The sequence below is a fragment of the Mesoplodon bidens genome, assembly GCF_964165515.1.
Source record: "Mesoplodon bidens genome assembly, chromosome: 12".
Taxonomy (NCBI): domain Eukaryota; kingdom Metazoa; phylum Chordata; class Mammalia; order Artiodactyla; family Ziphiidae; genus Mesoplodon; species Mesoplodon bidens.
The window spans coordinates 34670782-34676781 of record NC_138168.1 but is presented as its reverse complement, the minus strand read 5'-3'; positions in this window follow the sequence as shown (position 1 = coordinate 34676781).

Genomic DNA, 6000 nt, shown 5'->3' with positions numbered 1-6000 from the left:
TCATTCTGTGGGTCTGGAGTTTGGGATGGAGGTCTGGGCTTGAGATTGTAACTGAGAGTTGCTGTCATATACAGCTGTCCCTTGTATCTGTGGGGGATTGTTTCTGGGACCCCCTGAAGATACCAAAATCCGAGTATGCTTAAATCCCTTATTAAAAATGGCTTAGTATTTGCATATAACTTACACACATCCTCCCGTATACTTTGAATCATCTCTAGATTACTTATAATACCTAATACAGTGTAAATGTGCACAGTAAATTCAAGTTTTGTTTTTTGGAAATTTCTGGAATTAAAAACAATTTTTCAATCTGAAGTTGATTGAATTCACAGATGTGGAACCTGAGGATATGGAGGGCTGGCTGTAGATGGAATTTAAAGTCATGAAAAATGAGAAACAGATGTTCAAAATGCTTAATAATATAAGAACAGAAAGGTGAAATAAAGATTGGAGGCAAAGAAGGAATGATATTTATGTCAAATTTGATTGATACATGTATTTAATAGCTGTTCTTTTGTTATGATGGATTTGTAGAGGCCCAGATCAGGAAGTTTTCTTCTCTTTATTTCTTTTTGTTCTCCTCTTCTAATGTGAGGTGTCTGAGACTCTGAGATGTTGCTACATGAACACTGTTACACAGCTAGCGTAGCACATTATATTTTCAAAGATGGCCTCAACATTATCTCACATTCCAAGTGCTATTCTGAAATGTGACCTCGACACCCCTTCCATTGAAATGTGAGGTCTTTGTTCCCATCCTTAAATCTGCGCAGGCTTATGACTTGCTTGTGAACAACAAAAGGCAGTGGATGTGAAGCTGCATGACTTCCAAGGCTAGGTCAGAAAAGGTGATGCAATTTCCACCCTATTTGGTGAATTACCTCTGTTAAAACCCTGAGCCTCCATGTATGAGGTTCAAATGCCATGTGGCTGCCATACTGTGAGGAAGTCCAAACCAGCCCTCATAGAAAGATCACATGGAGAACTCAGAGGCTACAGCGAGAGAGATAAATGACTGGCCAGCACCCAGCTGCTTGAGCTCTTCACTCCTCCAACCATTATACTGATAGCACGGCAACTGCATGAGAAATCCCACGCTTTGCCCAGCCAGGCCTTTTCTGAATTCCTGATGCACAGAAACTGTGAGAAATAATAAAATGTTATTAAACCACTGAGTTTTGGGATGATTCATTCTAATTTGTTTAATTTTTCCAATTTGCTTGATCACCAAACCGTTTTTTTGGAGATAAGGGAGGACATAACACTCATTAACATGACTTAAAATTTGTGTCCCATCAAACAAACTTTGGAAAATATCCCCTGTATTCATCAAGCAAATTTTGGTTAGTGATTTGGTTGCTCACAGAGAACTTTCTACAGGAGAGAGGATTGCACACCAGTCAACATGTCTATTTGCAACTCAGGACAAATGTATAAATTAGGATTTCTCTATCATGCTTGAATTTGGTTATCATGCATTAGTCCTCAGAGCCTCCTCACTTGGGGCAAAAATAGCAAGTACTTAATATGCAAGGCTGAGCTCCATGCCTTGGATGTATGGTAGCCATTCTATGGAATGAGGCAGGCCTTCTACTGATATTTTCTAAATGTAATAGATGTACATTATTTATTTATTTACTTTCTTTCTTTCAGAGGTAATTAGCTCTCTACTCTAAAAATTTGAGATTTGTCATGAATCACTAGAAGATAGTTTACCATTTTATACTTATCAGACTCTTTTTTTAAAAATAAATGTAATTATTTATTTATTTTTAATTTTGTCTGTGTTGGGTCTTCGTTGCTGTGTGCAGGCTTTCTCTAGTTGCGGTGAGCGCGGGTTACTCTCTGTTGCGGCGTGCAGGCTTCTCCTTGCGGTGGCTTCTCTTCTTGCAAAGTGCAGGCTCTAGGTGCGCAGGCTTCAGCAGTTGTGGCACACGGGCTTACTAGCTGTGGCTCATGGGCTCTAGAGCACAAGCTCAGTAGTTGTGGCACATGAGCTTAGTTGCTCCGTGGCATGTGGGATCTTCTTGGGCCAGGGCTTGAACCAGTGCCTGCATTGGCAGGTGGATTCTTAACCACTGCCCCACCAGGGAAGTCCCTATACTTATCAGGCTCTTAATTAGGAATTTCAAAAATTTCAAGTGGAGTTTCCACAAGTGTCTTTGTTGGATTCTGGGCACAGTGCTGTTTGGAACCTAGGGAGCCAAAATTTGAAGAGTGGGTACTCACTTCAGCCCTAAGCTCTGTATGCCTCTTGCTGCCTTAAGAATGATAGGTCTTGGGAGTCTCCAAAAAGAGCCCCTTTTACTCTGATAACTGACCCTCTCATAATGGACTCCATCAAAGCAATAATGCAGAATCTTTCTGGAGAGAACCTCAAAGACAAGGTTGTATAGGAATAACCTCTGTTCAAATAAAAGTCTACTGACCAGAAAATAGATACAGAGGGAGAAGTTGTTTCTTTTCGTTGCAGAGTCACTCATCCATACACATGGCTTTTTCTTAACATCTATAAGCTGCTTATTACCATATTTCTATTTCTAGTCTAGACTTCATATAAGAACTATAAATGACATATAAAATTACCTATACAATATGTCAATTTAAATCTCTCAGAGGTATTCAAAATCAGCATATTCAAAACTTAAAACATGCAAGAACCTCTAAAATGTCACCCTCTTCCAACATTTCACATCTCAGTGAATAGCACTGTCAGCCATATATATAAGTTGGCAATCTTTTCCCTCATCTCATATTTCATCCAACACAATATATTTGATCTCCTTACCATTGTTTGATTCTGCTGAGTTCTTTCTCTTTCCAGCCCCACCACTGAGTGGAGATTACCATTAACTCTTACTTGAACTACTCCAATTATCAGAATTCTGTATTTCAGGCAACAGAAATCAACTCTGGGTGACTTACTTAGAAAATTAATGTAGGCTTAATATTGGGTAGGTAACTGATGGTTGAATGCTGGAAAAGTGGTTTTAGCATATCAACAGAAACCATGGGAAGTAAGACTACAGATATCAAAGCCAAGGTCTCTTCCTTCAAAGTCACACTTCTGTTTGAGAATATTTGATTGGCTAAGACTAGGAAATACACCCATATCCCAAGTATCAGGGGATGGACATATCTGACTTATTTTGACATGAGAGTTTCCTCCAAATTAGAAAATAGACTTTGATGAGATGACAAAAATCATGTTATTCTCATAATTGTCAACTTCCTCTCTATGGTAAATTAAAGATGGTTCAAAATTCTTCTTCACCCATGGCAGGAGAGGGGGGATTGTGTTCTAAATCTCCTCCTCGTGAATCTGGGCTGGCTTCTCTGACTGCTTTAATTCATGCTGTGCCAATTTCGAGACTCAGGCCTTAAAAAACTGGCAGCTTGTACTTCTTATTTTTGTAGTATTTGCTCTTGGAACCTTGAGGCTACCATGTTATTAGGAGCCTAATCCATGGTCAGAGACACTGGAGGATAAGATATCTTGGAGGGAGAGAGAGGTGAGGGAAGGAAGAGAGAGAGAGAGGAAAGGCGTAGGGGGAGAGAGGAAGGGAGGGAAGGAGAGAGGGAGGGAGGAAAGAAAGAAAGAGAGAGAATGAACCAAGGCAGCAGACATTTGATTTTGGAGGCAGATCTTCCAGCCCCAGATGCCTAAACTGGCACCACACGAATAAGAGAACTACCCAGCTGAATCCTTCCCAAATTCCTGACCCATAAAATATGTGAAAAATAAAGAGTTGCATTAAATCACTAAGTTTTGGAGGTAGTTTGTTAGGAGCAATAGATAACTAGAACAGCCTCCTTGCATTCAACTTTGAATTTCTTCTATTTTCTATACTGCAGCCAGAGAGTTTTTTAAATGTATTTTTATCATATTAATATGCTGCTTAACACTTTTCAATAGCTTTCCAATGCTCTTAGGATCAAAATCAGTTCTTCAGCATTATCTTCAAGGTCTTGAATGATGTATCTCAGCTGTGTCTCATCTATTTCCACTGTCTGTCTCACTCTCTGAACTACAATCACATTGGCTATTTTAAGTTCCTCCAAAATGCCGCATATCTTTCGGTCCTACAGTCTTCACATTTGCTCTCCCCTCTTCTAGAAGCCCTTCTTCTATCCACGGGCTTTTCCCTAGCTAACTCTTACTCATTCTTAAGATCTTAGTTCAAACCTCAGTTTCTCAGAAAAACCTTCCTTCATTCCCCAGATCTCTCATAGCTCCTATACTTCTCCAACAGAGCGATCATTATATTCTAATTAAATGAGTCATTGTAAAAGAGTTTTTACCATGTCTTTGCTGCTAGAAGTACAAACTTTATAAGATCTGTACCTATTGTTTTTCATTTTATCCTCAGTGCCTTGAACCATTCTCTGCACACAGTAGACACAATAAATGCTTATTGAAAAATGGATACATGAAAACTGACCTAATATAGATGAATCAATGCTTCCCAAACTTCAAATGTGCAGATGAATTATATGGGGATCTTGTTAAAATGCAGATTCTGACTCAGTAGGTGTGGGGTGGGGCCTGAGAATTGAGTCTATTTCTAACGAGCTCCTAGGTGTTGCCATTGCTATTGGTTCTGTGGATCACCCTGAGTAGCAAGGCTATAGAAGAATCATAATTAAGTCGTGTGGGTAACATGGAGCAACCAGTTGGGATTGGTTAATATTTTAAACTTGTGCTATCATTTTAATTTGATTCAATTAATTTCAACAAACATTTATTGAGCCAACTATTTCCCAGGATAGGCTAAACATGAATAAGATATGGTTAGTGCCCTCAAAAAGCTCACAGTATAATGGGCATAACTAAAACATAAACAAACTAATGTGAAAAATGTACTATAATAAAAGAAGATTGAAAATACGGATTTGAGCACAAAAGAGGCAGTTGCCAATTCAATTTGGGGAGCTCAGAAAATTTGAAACACATTGGTGATCTGGCATGAATATAAACCGCTGTTTTGTTTTTGTTTTGTCTTTTGTTTTGTTTTCTCATTCTATATATGTCCATCTGAACTGAGTTATTGGAAAATTAGTGATTTAAACAATTGGCCTAACTTCCATATTCCATTTTCAGAATGAGCTGTGTAACTCTTTAGTCCTCCTCTGTACTATGGAAAACATGTTTTTGTTTGTTTCTTATGTCTGTTTATCTCTTTCGTTTTCAAGTTACTGTACAATCTGTCATTTCTATCTTCAACTTGGTAAATCCTTTCTAGTCTTTATAGTTAGACTTGAATTAGAAAACAAAATATGCTAGAAAAACAATACCAGAAAGATGAAATGGACAGGAGCTGAGGTGGAGTCGGTATTAGTTAGGGTTCTCCAAAGAAACAGAACCACTAAGATATATGTAGATATACATAAAAGGAGATTTACCATAGGAATTGTTTCACATGATTATGGAGGTCAAGAAGTCCCACAATCTGCTGTGTGCCAGGTAAAGGCCCAGGAAGCCTAGCGGTATAATTTGTTCTGAGTCCAGAGGTCTGAGAACCAAGGAAACTGATGCTGTAAATTCTGGTCCAAGTCTGAAAATCCAAAAACCAGAAGCCCCGACTTCCAAGGGCAGTAGATGGGTGTCCCAGCTCAAGCCAAGAGAGCAAATTCACCCTTGCCCTGCCTTTTTGTTCTCTTTTTTCAGGCCCTCAACAGATTGAATAATGCCCACCCGCATCGGTGAAGGTGATCTTTTTTACTCAGTTTACAGATTCAAATGGGGATCTCTTCTGGAAACACCCTCACAGAGATACCCAGAAATAATGTTTTACCAGCTATCTGGGCATCCCTTAGTCCAGTCAAGTGAACATATAAAAGCAAGCATCACAAAGTCCTTTATTCAGTAACTTGGTCTGTAATGAGAAATAATTCTTTTTTTCTTAAACATTTTTCTAAATGTTTAAGCAATAGGTTGAGCTTTTTTTTTAGACAGGTATTTCCTCATTCACAGGTTGGGATATAGAACCTCATTCAATC